This window comes from Ambystoma mexicanum, chromosome 6p (assembly GCF_040938575.1).
Source record: "Ambystoma mexicanum isolate Mex_15411 chromosome 6p, UKY_AmexF1_1, whole genome shotgun sequence".
Classification (NCBI taxonomy): domain Eukaryota; kingdom Metazoa; phylum Chordata; class Amphibia; order Caudata; family Ambystomatidae; genus Ambystoma; species Ambystoma mexicanum.
Window position 1 is genome coordinate 1,045,051,460 of NC_090935.1, and position 20,278 is coordinate 1,045,071,737.

Here is a 20,278-nt window from a genome sequence, read left to right on the forward strand (position 1 = left end):
CATGAAAAAAAGAAATGGGTGTGGTTTTATGTTGCTAGTCAAATAGTTCTTATAGTGCATAGCAACGAGGTGGAAGTTGGAAACAAAGAATCACCATATGTAAGTGTATTAAGTAAGTAAGTGCCCAAAATGCATCCTCCTGGGATCTCTTTGAGCTGGCTATCTCCTCAAACAGCAACATCTGACTTTGGCCTGCCAGTGTTATTTCAGTGTTGCTTGCTGAGCGTTAATGACTGAATTGCAGATGTAAAGGTGATACTGGTGTAATAAAAATGTCTTAACCAAATGTGCCCCTAACCACTAGATTTATTTCTGATCCTTGCACTGGGGTCATATTTAAACAAGCATTGACAAAGTCAATAGTGTTGTCTTGCTTATAAACATGCTCATCATATGCCTAGATGATCACATAATTTTCCAGCAATTGCCATTTTATGGCAAGGTAGGGCAGTTATGGCAGTGCCTGTCAAATGATCGTTCCATGCGTAGACAAAAGCCAAAATTCAATTAAACTGACTGCAGCCACATGATTACTGGGAACAATGAAGTGTACTGCGCTAAAGGTAGGCATAGGGTCTGGACTGAAGTATTACATTTCTGTTTTACTCAATTACCATTATTTATACATAAGTGTTAACAGAAAATAATTCAGTAATGGTGAACACCTAAGCATCACCTGTCATAGCTAGATTGACTTCCTGTGCTATTCATGCAGGAACATTGTAATTCTGTAATTGTGCGTTTTAGTGTAAATCACGATTAACAGATAACATGTACACACATGTTCTAAAGAGAAATGCGTGTCAAATAGTATCTTGTTTAAATGGCATGCACAGTTGGATCAAAGATTTCCTTTTGATTTTTTATTATTATTCCAGGAAATGTCTAGTCTAGCCACAATGAAACACGAGCCACTGAAGATGGCAATCCATATGCTGTACCCAGTCCTACCCTCCCCGCCCGGCCAGTCCCCCACCTCGCAACCACCCCTCCCGCCACCCCACTGCCTCATTTTTGGATGCAGCAAGATTACTATTTGTTCCTTTTCTCCACTTCCATAACTGATCAACGGCATCAGATTAGGTGAGCAATAATACATAGCAGGGAGGGAACACAAGACTCATTAATCTGCTATTGTACATGCCTGCACTGAACAAGCAGATCTAGACTGTTGTGCAGCCTTATTATGAATGCCAATGCCTGGAAGACAAAGGTACAAAATGGCCTCGGGACATGTACAATTCTGGATTGCTGGTCCTGATCTCACATGTCTGTGCCTGGCCTAGGCAGGCCAAGTGACTGCTATAGAATGTCACCGTCATCCAGACCGTTTCTTTACATATTAGCTATAAAAAAAACCATGCAAGAAAGCTCTGCGGTCTACCCTCTAACCCTAGGCTCCTGTTCTCTGTTCTTTTCATCCCTGGGTGTCAGATCCCTTTGCCCAATACCACTATTGCCAGACTATGCTGTCTATCCTCTTACCCATGCCTGTTCTCTGTTCTTCCCGTCCCCTGCGTGTCAGATCCCCTTGCCCAATAATACTATTGCCGGACTATGCTGTCTACCCTCTTAGCCTATGGTCCTGTTCTCTGTTCTTTCCTTTCCCTGCGTGTCAGATTCCTTTGCCCAATACTACTATTGCCGGACTATGCTGTCTACCCTCTTAGCCTATGGTCCTGTTCTCTGTTCTTCCCTTCCCCTGCGTGTCAGATCCCTTTGCCCAATACTACTATTGCCGGACTATGCTGTCTACCCTCTTAGCCTATGGTCCTGTTCTCTGTTCTTCCCTTCCCCTGCGTGTCAGATCCCTTTGCCCAATACTACTATTGCCGGACTATGCTGTCTACCCTCTTAGCCTAGGGTCCTGTTCTCTGTTCTTCCCTTCCCCTGCGTGTCAGATCCCTTTGCCCAATACTACTATTGCCGGACTATGCTGTCTACTCTAATACCATAGGCTCCTGCTCTCTGTTTTCCCTTCCCCTGGGTGGCAGATCCCTTTGCCCAATACTACTATTGCCGGACTATGCTGTCTAACATCTTAGCCTATGGTCCTGTTGTCTGTTCTTCCCTTCCCCTGCGTGTCAGATCCCTTTGCCCAATACTACTATTGCCGGACTATGCTGTCTACCCTCTTAGCCTAGGGTCCTGTTCTCTGTTCTTCCCTTCCCCTGCGTGTCAGATCCCTTTACCCAATACTACTATTGCCGGACTATGCTGTCTACTCTACTACCATAGGCTCCTGCTCTCTGTTTTTCCCTTCCCCTGGGTGTCAGATCCCTTTGCCCAATACTACTATTGCCGGACTATGCTGTCTACCCTCTTAGCCTATGGTCCTGTTCTCTGTTCTTCCCTTCCCCTGCGTGTCAGATCCCTTTGCCCAATACTACTATTGCCGGATTATGCTCTCTACCCTCTTAGCCTAGGGTCCTGTTCTCTGTTCTTCCCTTCCCCTGCGTGTCAGATCCCTTTGCCCAATACTACTATTGCCGGATTATGCTCTCTACCCTCTTAGCCTAGGGTCCTGTTCTCTGTTCTTCCCTTCCCCTGGGTGTCAGATCGCTTTGCCCAATACTACTATTGCCGGACTATGCTGTCTACCCTCTTAGCCTATGGTCCTGTTCTCTGTTCTTCCCTTCCCTTGCGTGTCAGATCCCTTTCCCTAATTCTACTATTGCCAGACTATGCTGTCTACTCTACTACCATAGGCTCCTGCTCTCTGTTTTTCGCTTCCCCTGGGTGTCAGATCCCTTTGCCCAATACTACTATTGCCGGACTATGCTGTCTACCCTCTTAGCCTATGGTCCTGTTCTCTGTTCTTCCCTTCCCCTGCGTGTCAGATCCCTTTTCCCAATAGTACTATTGCCGGACTATGCTCTCTACCCTCTTAGCCTAGGGTCCTGTTCTCTGTTCTTCCCTTCCCCTGGGTGTCAGATCCTTTAGTCCAATACTACTATTGCTGGATTATAGTGTCTGCTCTCTTACCCATGCCTGTTCTCTGTTCTTCCCTTCCCCTGGGTGTCAGATCCCTTTGCCCAATACTACTATTGCCAGACTATGCTGTCTATCCTCTTACCCAGCCCTGTTCTCTGTTCTTCCCTTCCCCTGCGTGTCAGATCCCTTTGCCCAATACTACTATTGTGGCTCTATGCTCTCTACCCTCTTAGCCTATGGTCCTGTTCCCTGTTCTTCCCTTCCCCTGGGTGTCAGATCGCTTTGCCCAATACTACTATTGCCGGACTATGCTGTCTACCTTCTTAGCCTATGGTCCTGTTCTCTGTTCTTCCCTTCCCCTGCGTGTCAGATCCCTTTGCCCAATACTACTATTGCCAGACTATGCTGTCTACTCTACTACCATAGGCTCCTGCTCTCTGTTTTTCGCTTCCCCTGGGTGTCAGATCCCTTTGCCCAATACTACTATTGCCGGACTATGCTGTCTACCCTCTTAGCCTATGGTCCTGTTCTCTGTTCTTCCCTTCCCCTGCGTGTCAGATCCATTTGCCCAATACTACTATTGCCGGACTAAGCTCTCTACCCTCTTAGCCTAGGGTCCTGTTCTCTGTTCTTCCCTTCCCCTGGGTGTCAGATCCTTTAGTCCAATACTACTATTGCCGGATTATAGTGTCTGCTCTCTTACCCATGCCTGTTCTCTGTTCTTCCCTTCCCCTGGGTGTCAGATCCCTTTGCCCAATACTACTATTGCCAGACTATGCTGTCTATCCTCTTACCCAGCCCTGTTCTCTGTTCTTCCCTTCCCCTGCGTGTCATATCCCTTTGCCCAATACTACTATTGCCGGACTATGCTGTCTACCCTCTTAGCCTAGGGTCCTGTTCTCTGTTCTTCCCTTCCCCTGCGTGTCAGATCCCTTTGCCCAATACTACTATTGTGGCTCTATGCTCTCTACCCTCTTAGCCTAGGGTCCTGTTCTCTGTTCTTCCCTTCCCCTGGGTGTCAGATCGCTTTGCCCAATACTACTATTGCCGGACTATGCTGTCTACCCTCTTAGCCTAGGGTCCTGTTCTCTGTTCTTCCCTTCCCCTGCGTGTCAGATCCCTTTGCCCAATACTACTATTGTGGCTCTATGCTCTCTACCCTCTTAGCCTAGGGTCCTGTTCTCTGTTCTTCCCTTCCCCTGCGTGTCAGATCCCTTTGCCCAATACTACTATTGTGGCTCTATGCTCTCTACCCTCTTAGCCTAGGGTCCTGTTCTCTGTTGTTCCCTTCCCCTGGGTGTCAGATCGCTTTGCCCAATACTACTTTTGCCGGACTATGCTGTCTACTCTCTTAGCCTAGGGTCCTGTTCTCTGTTCTTCCCTTCCCCTGCGTGTCAGATCCCTTTGCCCAATACTACTATTGTGGCTTTATGCTCTCTACCCTCTTAGCCTAGGGTCCTGTTCTCTGTTCTTCCCTTCCCCTGCGTGTCAGATCCCTTTGCCCAATACTACTATTGTGGCTCTATGCTCTCTACCCTCTTAGCCTAGGGTCCTGTTCTCTGTTCTTCCCTTCCCCTGGGTGTCAGATCGCTTTGCCCAATACTACTATTGCCGGACTATGCTGTCTACCCTCTTAGCCTATGGTCCTGTTCTCTGTTCTTCCCTTCCCCTGCGTGTCAGATCCCTTTGCCCAATACTACTATTGCCGGACTATGCTGTCTACCCTCTTAGCCTATGGTCCTGTTCTCTGTTCTTCCCTTCCCCTGCGTGTCAGATCCCTTTGCCCAATACTACTATTGCCGGACTATGCTCTCTACCCTCTTAGCCTAGGGTCCTGTTCTCTGTTCTTCCCTTCCCCTGGGTGTCAGATCCTTTAGTCCAATACTACTATTGCCGGATTATAGTGTCTGCTCTCTTACCCATGCCTGTTCTCTGTTCTTCCCTTCCCCTGGGTGTCAGATCCCTTTGCCCAATACTACTATTGCCAGACTATGCTGTCTATCCTCTTACCCAGCCCTGTTCTCTGTTCTTCCCTTCCCCTGCGTGTCATATCCCTTTGCCCAATACTACTATTGCCGGACTATGCTGTCTACCCTCTTAGCCTAGGGTCCTGTTCTCTGTTCTTCCCTTCCCCTGCGTGTCAGATCCCTTTGCCCAATACTACTATTGTGGCTCTATGCTCTCTACCCTCTTAGCCTAGGGTCCTGTTCTCTGTTCTTCCCTTCCCCTGGGTGTCAGATCGCTTTGCCCAATACTACTATTGCCGGACTATGCTGTCTACCCTCTTAGCCTAGGGTCCTGTTCTCTGTTCTTCCCTTCCCCTGCGTGTCAGATCCCTTTGCCAAATACTACTATTGTGGCTCTATGCTCTCTACCCTCTTAGCCTAGGGTCCTGTTCTCTGTTCTTCCCTTCCCCTGCGTGTCAGATCCCTTTGCCCAATACTACTATTGTGGCTCTATGCTCTCTACCCTCTTAGCCTAGGGTCCTGTTCTCTGTTGTTCCCTTCCCCTGGGTGTCAGATCGCTTTGCCCAATACTACTTTTGCCGGACTATGCTGTCTACCCTCTTAGCCTAGGGTCCTGTTCTCTGTTCTTCCCTTCCCCTGCGTGTCAGATCCCTTTGCCCAATACTACTATTGTGGCTCTATGCTCTCTACCCTCTTAGCCTAGGGTCCTGTTCTCTGTTCTTCCCTTCCCCTGCGTGTCAGATCCCTTTGCCCAATACTACTATTGTGGTTCTATGCTCTCTACCCTCTTAGCCTAGGGTCCTGTTCTCTGTTCTTCCCTTCCCCTGGGTGTCAGATCGCTTTGCCCAATACTACTATTGCCGGACTATGCTGTCTACCCTCTTAGCCTATGGTCCTGTTCTCTGTTCTTCCCTTCCCCTGCGTGTCAGATCCCTTTGCCCAATACTACTATTGTGGCTCTATGCTCTCTACCCTCTTAGCCTAGGGTCCTGCTCTCTGTTCTTCCCTTCCCCTGGGTGTCAGATCCCTTTGCCCAATACTACTATAGCCTAGTGAACATCAGCCTTGCGTAAATATGTTCAACGGAACTGAGGCTAATGCTTGTACTGTGAAGGCAACATCACTTTCGGTGGCTTCTGGTTCACAAGCCTGGATTTGTGACCTCCTCTTTTTCTCTGAAGTAACACATTCCTTTAATCGCTTGATAGTGCAGATGTGTGGCTGGACTTGAGGGCACAGCTTTCTTGGGGAGTCTGCTGCACCTCTCCTGCCATATTACGTGCGGCACTCAAGTCACAGTCCTGTCCTTCAGTGGGCGACAGCGGTATATTATTACCAGAAACTCTTCAACTGGCTGGCTCAGAACACTGTGACCTTCACTAGGACTGGGCCAATTTGTTCTTTAAAGCTTGAGTCACCTGCATTTTCTGAGGACTTAGAGAAACACTTACGAACTATTCAAAGTTTGAGTCTTAGATTCGTTTTGAGTTGCCGTCGGTTTCAGATTCTTGAGAGTTAACGATTTGAAAAGGTCAGAGCCCTTTATGGCCGCGGAAATTCAAAGGAAACAAAGTGGCAGTTTGCAGGACTAGTTGCTTGCACGTGGCAGCTTAATTCAAATCAAAAGTAAAATGAATCTATTATGTTCAGATGACAAAAAAACTGTCCTTAAAAAGTAAATATCGATAAGTGAGGTAGAAGGGTAGACATGGCTGGATTACTTAGATCAAATCCCAGAAAAACCCAGCCTCTTTCCAAGAGGAGACCTGTCTCAGATGCCATTATAACCTCCCCATGAGGCTCCTAGCAGCCCTCACGAACCTCCAGGAAACCCTGTCCGGGGCTTTTCTCCCAGATGAGGCAAAGTTCAAAGTGTCAGTAGTTCCTCCCAGTGTTCCTGTCTATAGCATTTGGTCAGGCAGGACCCAAAGTATCAGGGCTTTGCTCTGCTGTTACATTGTACATGGTTTCAACATGCCTAGCCTCACACTGACAGCTTAAAATCCTGACCACTGCAGAGTCAAAGACAGGCTCCTGTCCTTAGAAACATTTTGCACAAGAGCATGCCAGCATGTCACTGCATACAGAAGGACAGATATCTGGCCCATCTGTTCCTGCCCACCCTATTTGTGGCCCTCCAAATAAACCTTTCACACAGTCTGCTCTTGACTTGGCTACTTTTGGCCAATATGCTTGGCAGGCACTAGAATTTCTATTCTGGAGTTTGTAATGTGTGGGAAATTAAATCTACAACTGAGCAATGAAGGCCGGCCTGCTTCAAGGGGTCATTTGAGACCATCTTGAATCCATCACACAGTCATACAGTACAACTTGTAATATGCTGTATGAAACCTGTCCTCAAGTAAATTCGTCCTGACCTACAGGCATCTTTGAACTGGCCTTAACCTTCTGCAAAATTCTTTCACATTCCAGGCTTATTGGTGATTCAAGCATCCAACATCCACAAACAGTACCCCACTCTTTTACCTGCTATTTTATGTCCCTGTTTATCCTTTATTTGTTACCCCCCTATTCTCCTCCTCCACTCCCTCCCCTTTTCCCTTTCTTCACAGACTACAGTATGGAAATCCTGGGACAAGTCACAATACACCACTTTTCAGACAATCCTAGGAGCTCTGACATTACTACGATGGGGATTGGGCCTGAAGACGGCCCTGCAACGGTGTGCCTCAAAACATCTCAATGGTTCGGTTGTGCAACAAACTGATATGTTTTCCCAAAGCTATCTGGGTTCAGGTTACTGCCACCAATTACAACTATTAGGGAATTTCATCTCAGAGAGGTGGTTATGAAGGGGTGGTTTACAGGCAGATTATTCCCAGAGGATGACGGGCAGGCTCAGTCACAAATGTTTGATGTCAGGGCTTAATAATAACTGTTTGAACATGAGCCTCATGACTATATTCTCAGCAGGGACTCTGAATACTGAAAGTCAGGTTTCCCTGAAACTATATTCAGGGTCACCCACTTATTCCTACTATAGAACCGGCCTTTCGGGGGCTGAAGGGCCCTTTAGTGCTGTTCTTTAAATCACTTGTGTTTACATTATTGGTGTGCACTCTGAAAGATTCCCTCCACACTCCACAGTCTGCTTCAGTAGCCTCACTCTGTCACAGAGCTCTATAAAAGCAACACGTGTTTTAGCCTTCTGGAAACAGTCATGCGCCATGTGCAGCCTCCTGCACAATGATCCTTACATATGCAGTCATTGCAATCTCAGAAAATATATTACCAGAATTTCTGAGTGCCAAGCCTGCAACATTTCCTAGAATGCACGTACAGGCCCACAGTATCACATTCCGGGGGTATTCATAGAGCCCCAGATGTAATCCCATTCCCTCCCCATGAGCCAGTAGCCCAGAGTGTAATGCAACACCCCAGGATTCCACTGCACAGGGAAGCCAGGGAAACAGAACACGGGCATGTGAAGAACTGCCTCCTCACAGGACTCCCAAGTAAGAGTAAACAGAAACAGATTAACATCAGTGGCCTATCCTGGCTTCTTCTTACAGGTTTCCCACCATGCTTAACTGGGAAAGGGACTGGGGACACGCTGCCCCGCCAACACTCACCAGCTCTTCACACATATTCACAATGGTCTATGTTTTAGCTGACAGGAGAAATACCTTTAATCATCAGGGAAAATCGGCCCTCCAAGTGAAGTCTAGGACTAGAATTCAATGTGACATGCATCAGGATGCACTAGTGCTACTGAGCATGGAAGCAGGAGCACTGCCAGGAACGCAAAGGCACAGAGTGGGATCAAAAACGAGACAGGAGCAGGATGAAGAGAGTTAATTTAAAGGGCATCTGCACAGAGCAAGAGATAGACATGCTGGGAAACAGGATCCGGGTGGAGAGATGAGTCGAAAGGCAAATCTGAAAGACCTCCAGCTAGGGCACACAACAGCATTAAGGAAGGGATGAAACCAGCGGGCCTGGAACGCAGCAGAGAAAGATGAGCTACCATAACAGATTGCCTGGCAATCTTCTCTTGCTTGTACTGCATTTGTAAAGGCAGTTGTAACCCGGAAGTGTTTGTAGTCCTACTTATAATGTGTTCCATCTGCTCATTCCCAGGGCCCATACTAGACTGGTGCAATTCTTTTTCATCAGCTTTTAATTAACTGTTACTGCGACACAAGTCAACATTATGACAGACGTTGCCATATGTTCCTTCATGTTGCGGTCATGCACCCATACACATAGAGACCCTTTCATAGTACACTTCTAGGTATACAGGGCAACAACATTAATAACATGTAACTTCCGTCTCTAAACTAGTCCCTCAATGTGAACCATTATACTTTCTCTTACCCAAGTTAGATATAATCAAAACAAGGAAAATCGTCTGAGCCGGGGCGGCTTTACAGTCACTGAGGGCACATTTTCTGAATATTCAAAGAATGGCAACCATACATTCCCATAAATAACTCCCACCAATGAATGCTGTAATGTTTTCTGCATCAAGAAATCCCACATTTGTATCCACCAAATCTGGATAATCAGGCCTTCAGGATTTTTTTCATTGTCAGCAATCGTGATTTTGGCCGCTACCAGGAGGTGGCCGATTAAAGTAGATGTGGGACCCAAGAGGGGAAAAATGTTCTCCCCAGTATCACCCAAAAGTACGAATAGTGGGTCCATCGGTAGTTGGATATCAGTGATTTCTTTAATCGGTGCCTGTACCTTACCACGCATCCACAACAGGTGTATCGATGAGCCCCCCTCATCACAACCTCTGCAACAGTTCAGAGAACAAGACAAATTCGTCTTATGCAGCCTCTGCGGGGTCAGATACCACACATAACAGATTTCAAACCACAAATCCTTTATCAGTTGCATATTTAGAGGATCTATATGTTCGAGCCTAAATACGATTCCAGGCATCCTCGTAAATTTCCATTTCGAAATCTTGCTCCCACTTAATCTTATATGGTAGACGTTCATGAGGGTCATATCTGTCTAAAAATCTGTACAGTGTCGACACGTAACCTTTTTCTATTCCGGTACATTAATTAAGCTCCAACACATTTAGTTCCCTCATGCTCCTAACTTTAGTGTATGGGTGAGAGGCCCAGTGTAGTAATTGCACATACTGAAATCTCTCAGTTTCATCAACGCGGAACACAGTTTTACGTTCTACCAATGACAATGGCCTACCTTCTGTATACAGTTGCTGTAGATGTGATAACCGCCATCAATTCATCCTCTAAATGGTTCCTTAGCTGCGCATGGTTGAAATTCCTGATTACCCCAAATAGGAGCCAATGGAGCCATCCCCTTCAGAGCCCCCCACCTACATGCCGTTCTGCCGTTCTGTTTCAGTAGTGGTCCATAGTTTTCGCCAAGGTCAATATGGGAAGCTCTTCCTTATGTTTAGTTATATTAAAAAATGAGACTCTGGGAGAGTGGAATCAGGGACCACGCCTGCTCTATTAGTTTCCATTTGGGTTCCAAGTCTCTCCTTCCCGAGGTCAGGATATGTGATTTTGGCGCTGCTTAATTATATCAATCAACATCGGGGACTCCCAGGCCTTCTCTTCTTACATCTCTCAGCAAAACCCTTATTTGTATAGGCAATTTCTTCTTTTCCTCCCCCATAAATTTGAGATTCCTTGCCTGAAGTGTCTGTAAACTGGGATTGGTTATCTTGACCGGAAATGTCAAGCAATGGTACAGTATTCTAGGGATCAAATTCATCTTCACTGCCACTATCCTACCGAACCATGACATTTCCTGCTTGTCCAATCTATCCAAGTCCTCAATGAGCTCTTTAAATAACAATGAAAGTTGCACTCAAAAATCTTCAATGTGGTACAGGGAATCTGAACACCCAGATAATTTATAGTTGCCTAAATTATCAAGCATACCTTAGAGAGGCACCGTACCAGTAATAAGTGAAGAAATTGATTATTAAAAATCAATTTCAGAAATGATTTAGAAAGACCACTCTGAGATCGATCTGAGCTGTCTTTCTAAAACAAACTTTCAGCCCAGCGATGCACATGAGTGCATGCAGGGGCTGACAGGCAACACAGAGCCGAAGAGGGAAGTGGCTGGGGCTCCAGTAAGTGAATATGTGTGTTTTTGAATGTCTGTGTGTGTGTAAGTGTGTACCTGTGTGTGTGAGCATTGTTTGTGTGACTTAATGCATGTTTGTGTGGATGTGTTAGTGCATCCATGGTGAGGGTGTGCAAAACTGTATTTCACACAATAGCACCTGATAATGAACATTGGCCTAGGCACATTCGCATCGCACTGAAGTCTGTGTCCGAATTAACCTGAGTAAAGCTGACTTTGCTGCCATTTTAGAATCATTTGCCATTTTGATTATAATCCTGTTTTCTGTCTCATGCTAAACTGTGTTTTTGGCTCAAGCTGAGCAAAATTAACTTTGGACTATGTCAACATGTTGAGGCTGCCGAAAGAAGAATGGCTGTCGTGCACTAAGAAACCTTGGAGCTGAACTGTACTGCAATTTAGATGTTGTCTGCACCAATAGATTCATCCTTGTTCAAACAGTGGAGCTGAATGCTGAACAACTAAAACCGTGTGCCTTTGCAGAAACCCATTGTGTTCGTTTCTTAAAACTGGAAAGCTGGAGAACCAACGTTATCATTGTATTTTGCGTACAGAAAAACATCTGAAGTGTTTGAATACAACATTGCTGTATTTATCATGTGAACTTGGTATGAACCCTAGTAAATTGTTAACTTGGAAAAGGGCTGGACGATGTAACCGGGACTCTGTATAAAAGATGCATGCTTTGTAATCTGCAGCTCTCTCTCCCCTCACGGTGTCTGCTGGTACACACTGCGAGGTGTTGGGAGCCAGATAGCTATCTGGACAGAAATTAATAATGCATGTATTTTTAAAATCGTGATTAGCGTTTTTCATTTTGGTGGTACTAAGCCTCGATATTTCTTTGGTCTTTCAAATGGCGCCTCAAGATTGATGTCACCTCGCTGAACAAAGACGCAGCTAGCGGACTGGGATCGGAGAGTGAAGGGGCCCCCTGCAAGAGATGCGACTCCTCAGCAGTACTGCATGATCCAATCCCTGGACGGTGAGCACGCGGTTCAAGAGGACATCTTGACGATGGTCCCCATATCGAGGCAGACTCTTTGCCAAAATCGCAAGCCATCACGATCCTTTGAAATCCGAGCGGACCCTTTGTATCTTTGAAATCAGGTGAGTCATGCCCCGATTCATAAGAATCCTGATACTGGTTGCAGTTTTGAAATCGCAAATACAAACAATGCCAGGTAACACGAGTAATCTAACATGCTTGGGAAATTGTCATCCTGTTTCAGGGTATTACAGAGATAGACAATCTTTGGGACGAGGCCAACTGGCGCCATCCGTTAAGGTCACCAGCTTGTTTAATGTACTGTAAGTTCGGCCTAAGTAGTATCATATTTAATGATATTTGGGACAGACAAACTAGACATGTTTCTGAACTTCAAAAACAACAGGTGTCCATACACTTATGGAACACTCCCGTCCCCTGCACACCCTTTGAATTGCAAATACAATCAATATTTATAACACTTGACTTAATTATTTGAAACAAAAAGATTTAGGAAACCAGTTTTTTGTAAAAAATTCTTTGTATATTTCTAATACATTGTTACTGTAATCCATCAACTGTTCATCTCATGCTCTTACAACAAAACATTAATTTCTGTATTAACAGCATACTGGAAAAAATGCACTTTCTGAAATATTATGCAATTTCCTTTCTTAGAACCTCTTGGTACTCGTGGGTAAAAAATGTTCATGTCATTAGCTCGACGCGTTTCGGGGTTTAAGTTTGATCCCTTTCTTCAGGAGTTGTTCACCCACTTTCACACTTTGTTTCTTTATCTTTTTTTCTCAATCACCTATAACATATAATGCTATAGTTAGATTCTATATTTTTAGTAATAAATTCTCTGTCATACTGTCATAATCACTTATTGCAGTAATGATCGCCTAGATGGTCACCTCTCTCTAGGGGATCTGATTATGATGTGGTTCACTCAGAATGTCATTCACTTTGATTAGTAACCTTATAACTTTTAACCAATTCTAAAAAATCATTTGAAAACACAAGCTAATTGTTTTTATCAAAAAGATAATGGAAGAAGGAATATATAAAAGTATAGATCTCATAGCAAAGTACCTCTGATTTATCATTTATCGGTCTATCTGTCATTAGAACTGTTTCAACATTGTAATTACCTCGAGGTCTCAGGTCCATGCCCCAAACTTAGGTAGTTTGAACTTCCAATTGTAAGCAATTAGACTTGGTGCAGGAGCTCCACTCAGTGTCAAAGTGTAGGGTTTTAAATCCACTCAATGGGCAGTCCTTCTTAGGTGTATATCCCTAGTAGGAGTAGTCAAAAAAATATAATGTATCAAACTATCTTTGTGACGTAAGGAAGTATCAAGGAGTCATTGCAATAGTGTCCTAAAATGCAACCAGTGCATCCCCCTAGGTCTATTATAACTCACCTCTTAAAGGGTTCTATGTGAACCCGTAGAAAAAGCGCCAGTCCGCTTCACTCGGTGTTCGTGTTTACAAAATAGCCGTCCATTTATATTGTGACGAAACCACGTCATGGCGTGATGACGTCACATTTAACACACGTCAGCGTGTGACGTGATGACATCTGCACATGATGGTGGCGTATAGCTCGATCTAAGCTAGATGTAAACGTGATAGGGAAACGTCTTGCGTGTGACTCTATGGAAGCGTATATGTTGTCAAGAAACAATGAAAATAGATTCATTTTTTCAAGTACTTGTAGATGGCAATAAACAATGTCATTAGTACCATGGCTTAAATGTTATGGTATGGTGTTAGAGAGACTATAAAAAGGGAACATCTAGACGTTCATTTATACATTATGACAATATGCTCACATACTCAGTTGTTCATTCTTAAGTCATTGAGTACGTATTATTTATATGTATCATCCCGATGTACATTGGTAATAATAAACAACATTATAAAAGAATTTTATCTTGTCATAACACGTCTAATTCATTCTCTGCCATCATTGTTTCTAATGCTATGGAGCAGTCCTTAAATATCTGTAACTCACATATAGTTGTAGATTAGAGACAACTGTATAACACGTTAGTTTCTTGTAATAACACATCTGCTATACTCTTTCTCATCCTTCTTTGTCATAATTAGGGGAAAGGGACTTGAGAGAAAGGGACTTGTGGTTTACTTAGGCTTAGTATTGAACCCTAACTATAATGGTCTTGTGTTAACGATTTCAATCATCCTGTATCACTGGGGTCTCTTTTGTATTCTACGGGTTGGTTATTTGGCTCCAAAATCTAATTTTCCTGTGCCTCTCAGGTTTCATTTATTTCATCAGTTAGACTGGAGTTTAGTCTGGGGAGGGGCTCCCCAAAAAATCCCTCATTGTTAATTTACAGAAAACAAGCCAAACTATAGTCCTCATTCATTCCATTTGGTGTATGACTGTTCAATTTATCGATCCAATGGATCTCTCTTTGGTCCATCAATTTCCCATGGTTACCTCCTCTCTGGGATTTCTTCACTACTTCCAGTATTATAACCTTTGATTGTGCTATGCTGTGTTTTTCCATAGCAAAGTGTCTGGCTACTGGTGAATGTATGTTATTAGTCCTTATATTGCTCTTATGTTCGTTCCAGCGTTCCTTCGCCTTTCTCTGGGTCTGTCCCACGTAGTAGATCCCGCAGGGGCAACTTAGTCCGTAGATGATGGATTTTGTATCGCATGTTGCAAAGTCATGTAATGGAATTTTGTTGCCATTATTTGGGTGTCTCACATAGCTGCCCTTCATTATATTGTTGCAATTGCCACAACTTAGGCATGCAAAGGTGCCTGCTTTTTTCTTTGTTAATGTTCGTTGACTGTCCAATCTGGGTCTTTCAGCTTTTACTAATTGGTCCCTGAAGTTCTGTCCTCGCTTTTACGCAATTATGGGTGGTTCAGGAAAGAGTCTCTTGAGTTGCGGGTCAAGTTCTATAATTCTCCAATTTTTCTTAATCATTCTTGTTATATGGTGACTTTGGGCTGAGTATCTTAATGCGTACAGAAATGGTATCTCCTTGGACTTGTTTTTAAAAATTAGTAGATTTTTTCTATCCAACTTCTGTGTTTTTTCTTCTGCCTTTTTAATTGTAGATTCTGGATACCCTCTTTTCTTGTATTTCTCAGTCATCCGAACATTTTCCTCTTTGAGTGTTTCTGTGGATAAGATAATCCTTTTAAGTCAAAGAAATTGACTGTACAGTAAGTTATTTCTCAGGTGTTCCGGGTGATGGCTTTGAAAATGCAAAGTATTATTAACATCTGTAGGTTTGTGGTATATGTTTGTAGTGATACCTTCTGGTTTAATTTCTAGTTCCACATCCAAAAAGTGTAACTTGGTTGTTCCAACTTCCATGGTAAATTTTATCCTAGTGTGGGCTGAGTTGATGTACTGTAGGAATTCATCCAGTTCTGTATGTTCCCTTCTCCAAATCACAAAAACATCATCGATGAATCTTTTCCAAGTTATCAGTTTATCTGTCCATTTGGTAGGTATTAAAATCCAATTCTTCTCTAGATGGTACATGAATAGATTGGCATATGCTGGGGCCATTTACGACCCCATAGATGTTCCTGATGCTTGTAGATAATGTTGGGTTTTGTGTCTGAAATAATTATTAACGAGTATGATTTTACTTAACTCTAAAATGAAACATTCATTTTAGAGTTAAGTAATGTTTTGTTGTAAGAGCATGAGATGAACAGCTGATGGATTACAGTAACAATGTATTAGAAATATACAAAGAATTTTTTACAAAAAACTGGTTTCCTAAATAATTTTGTTTCGAATAATTAAGTCAAGTGTTATAAATATTGATTGTATTTGCGCAATTCAAAGGGTGTGCAGGGGACGGGAGTGTTCCATAAGTGTATGGACACCTGTTGATTTTTCATAGATTCATACAACCCTGTGTCATGGTTGTTTTTCTCCCCGGCACCCCGTAAAACTTCTTTCAAATACTAAGAGTAATTGAACCACCGGTGTGCACTGAGCCAAAATAGATTTTTATGTTTTTGAACTTCAGTTGCCAGTCTTTGGCAGTTTTGAAATTGCCCACCTAGAGTATTTAGAATCTATATTGTTGAAGAAAAAGGATAGGCCTGCAGCATTTGATGCAATTAAAGATTGGAGAAAGGAAGCTATGCTGCAACTTAAAAGTAAAGGAAAGCATGCACGAAGACACATGACGAATACTGAAAAAGCATTATTGCATGATCAGCAGAAAAAGTCAGAATCTATTAGAAGTATGGATAGGGCTTTTTCACTTGATGTGCAAAATATATATCCATCTCAGGATTTTCATACCTCAGATGAGTTGATTAATAAATTGTTAAATGAACGTAGAAATGTTTCCACTGCACCTCCACTGTATGTGCCTCCTCCTGTTGTTGTACCTCCTCCCATTGTAGTTCCTCCTCTTTCTGTTGTTGTTCCTCCTCCTGCACCTCCACCCTTACCGACAGTTGCCGTCCCCATAATTCCATCTGCACCTCCAGCGGTATTGCTTTTGTTACCTATTGACTCCTTACCAAGTGGTTCTGCTCCACCTGTAGTGGTGGAAGGGGCAGGAGTTGATTCAAGAATAGTGACTCGTGGTACAGTATCTAAAGCTAGAAAAAGAGAATTGCGTACATGGGCTAAACAATATATAGAGGAGGGCGATGAATCTTCTGTTTTAGTTGCGATTTCTGACCAAGAAAGTATTCCTGAACAAGCTATTTTGATAGAAGGGATGGGAACGTATTTAGCTGATATATGGAGTGATTTGACGGACATTAATGTCCCACAGGGGTTGAGGGATTTGAATGTCCTTGCCCTCTCAAGGGACACTGCAGAGAAAGTACATGAGCATGTTGAGAAGATATTTGAGTTTAAAAGGGAGCTAGATTGGTTCCAGAAAGATGAAATGGATGGTAATGGATGGGAAGCCTCATATGTGCAGAAACAATTTCTTCCTCCATTGAAACCAATAAGTGAAGAAATGCGCATTTGCACAAGAGACACTCTTAGATGGATTTCAGATGTTTCAATTTCTCCCATTGAAGTGCATGACATGTTTAGTCAGTATGCTCCGGCAATGCAAAGGAAAGTGTTACAGGTGATGGTAGAGTATCTACAAGATGAGTTTATGAAGAAAAAGGTTTGTTGTCCCGCAGATTTGATGGTCATTTATAGGAGAGCATTTTTGCCCGAAACTGCTTTAACTACTTTGTCACTCGATTTAGCTTTGTTGCTCAATAAGCGTTCAGATTTGCCTATTTTACAATTGCCGATGAGGGAGGTTCCCCTGACATTTGTTCTGAAAGTAGAAATTCCAGCAGATGCCGCAGCAGGAACTCCTGCTGCTACTATTGAAGCACATTGTTTCTCACAGTTTGTTCATGTCCCGTTTTCTAGACAGGAAATTAATACCATTAGACAAACAATTCAAGATATTAGGAAGAATCCAACAAGATTTTATAAAGAAATTGGATCTGTTTTGCATTTGTCGGTTTTCACACAGGGTGATACAGATTTGCTGTTTCCCATGATCCTTCCTGCTGATTTATGGAAGCAGATTAGAACTATAGACGATCAGGCAGGGATGGGTGATACATGGGATAACTTAGTATGGATAGATGGGGAAAGGAATGCTTGTGAGAAACCACCACAGGTGATACTGAGGTTGCCAGACAGAATAGTAGCCAAATAAAAAATTCTGGTTCCTGAGAGAAGAATAGTTTGGGACAAGCTTACAGATTGCATCCAAGGGAAGTCTGCAGATGCTACTGAATTTTTTAATAGATTCGAACAAGTGTTTTCAGATTTTAGTTCTCAAGACTTAAGTACAGAGTCAGGAAAAATGCTATTTGTAGACAGGTTTGTGAGCAGATTGTTACCTGAAATGCAATCACAGATAATGACTTCTGAAAGTGCTTGGCAAGAAAAATCACATATGGCTCAGTACTATGAAACTAGAGTTAATACAGAGAAGGAGAAAGTGGAAAAGAAGAAGGAGGGAGACTTGACATCTAGAGTATTCTTGCAGCAGATTGTTAGAGGAGCCAGAGGTGGGAATACACAGTTTAAAGGTCAATTTACACCACAGAGTAATGCACAACTGGGTCCATGTGCATATTGTAGACAGGAAGGGCATTGGTGAGCACAATGCCCAATCCTTCAGCAGAGATTGAATAGCACATGTGGTACCATGGGTAAACGATCCAGAGGCTGTTCTAGGATAGAGGGTCCTGATAGAAGTCAGTTTGCACAGAATCAACAGACACCTTCACAAGACATTCAGCAACAAAGTGTTAATAGTGGGAATATTTTCGATAATCCTTCGACTGTCTATTTTTCTGGAGACCTTGCATTTGACGATAGACTGTTCTGCTAGGACAACCCGAAGCAGAGTCTGGAACCGGTACCTATTCCTGTTGATCAGAAAGGGCCCTAGGTTGAAATGAAGGTGTGGAATAGGGAGCATTTATTCTTGATAGATACAGGAGCGCAGAAGTGTTCTATTGATCATTCACGGGTTCCAGATATTCCACTGTCAGGGCAGAACAACGTTTCTGTAGGGTTTTCTGGTACACCAGTGGTTAGGTCGGTCTCTCAACCGATACCGATTTCACTGGGACCATTTTCTGATTCATGTCCATTTCTTCTGACGACAAATTGTGGTGAAAATATGTTGAGATTAAATTTATTAAAAGAATTGAATGCTGTATTTTACTGTTCTCCGGATGGAGTGCATTTAACAATTTTGCCTCAACAAACTTCTGTTCCACAATTTTTGTCTAGACCTTTACCGCCTGAATTGAATAAGGTTCCAACATGTCTATGGGCAGTTAATGACAATGTCGTTGGCATTTTACAAATTGAACCAGTTAAAATTGTGTTGAAACCAGGTGTTAAATTGCCACATATTCCGCAGTATGAGATTTAGGTTGAAGGTGAACAGGCTTTGAAGAGTATTTTTTCTGATTTTGTGCATGTTGGTGTGATTGAGGAAATTTCAGGGAGCGTGTGTAATAGTCTGATTTTACCAGTTTATAAAAAAAGGGGATAATGTGATTCCTTTTCGATTCATTATTGATTTGCGTGCCATTAATAAGGTTGTTGCTCCACAGTTTCCAATTGTACCTGATGTAACTACAATATTAACTATGATTCCAGCTACGGCTATGCATTTTAGTGTTGTGGATTTAAAGAATGTTTTTTTCAGTATACATGTACATGTTGAAAGGAGATATTTGGTCGCGTTCACCCTAGGGGGTCGCTTGTTTAGATTCACTCGTGTGCCACAAGGGCACACTGAGAGTCCAAGCATGTATAGCAGAGCATTGAAAGAACAACTATGTTGTTGCAGTATGTAGATGATTTGCTTCTTGCTGCTGATTCTGAAGTTGCTTGCAAGGAGGGCACTGTGTTGCTGCTTATTCATTTAGCGGAACATGGGCATAAGTCATGGGCATTGAAAAAGTTTCAATATTATCAACAGGAGGCCGCCTATTTAGGCTACCTCTTGTTGAAGGAGGAAAGAAGACTGACAACTGAATGGATACAAAGCATCTCTAGTATGTCAGTCCCAAAAACACAGAAAGAGGTCAGAGGTTTAATAGGCATGGGTTCATACTGTAGACAGTGGATCCCAATTTTTTCATTAAGGATTAAACCTATGTTGGCACTGACAAAGAAGGCCGTTTCTTTGCCTTTACCATGGAACATGGATTGCCAGAATGCTTTTGATTCAAGGCTGCGTTGTGTTCGGCACCAGTTTTGGGCACACCAAATTATGGAAAGAACTTTGTGTTATATGTGCATGAATGTGAAGGATGTGCTTTGGCTGTTTTAACGCAGGAAAATGGGGGTGAGAATAGACCATGTGGTTATTTTTCCTCCATGTTAGACCCTGTTGCATGCACTTTGCTGAGATCTTTGAGAGCTGTGCCTGCTGCTGCTGCATCCGTACAACAAAGTGAGGGTATGGTTTTAGGTCATTCTTTAACAGTGATGGTACCCCACTGGTAGACGTTCTATTAAAAAGATTGCAGACACAACATCTCACATCAGCACGACTTACAAGGTACAAGCTGATTCTATTTGCTCCGCATATCCAAATTAAGAGATGTTGCTCTTTAAATCCGGCCTAACTATTGCCTCTTCCTCAAGAAACTGATTGTAGTGACAAGATGTCACATGACTGCCTCCATACCACAGAACAAGAAACTAAGGGCAGAATTGATTTAAGTGATACACCCTTAGATAATCCACAAGGGGAGCGGTTTTGT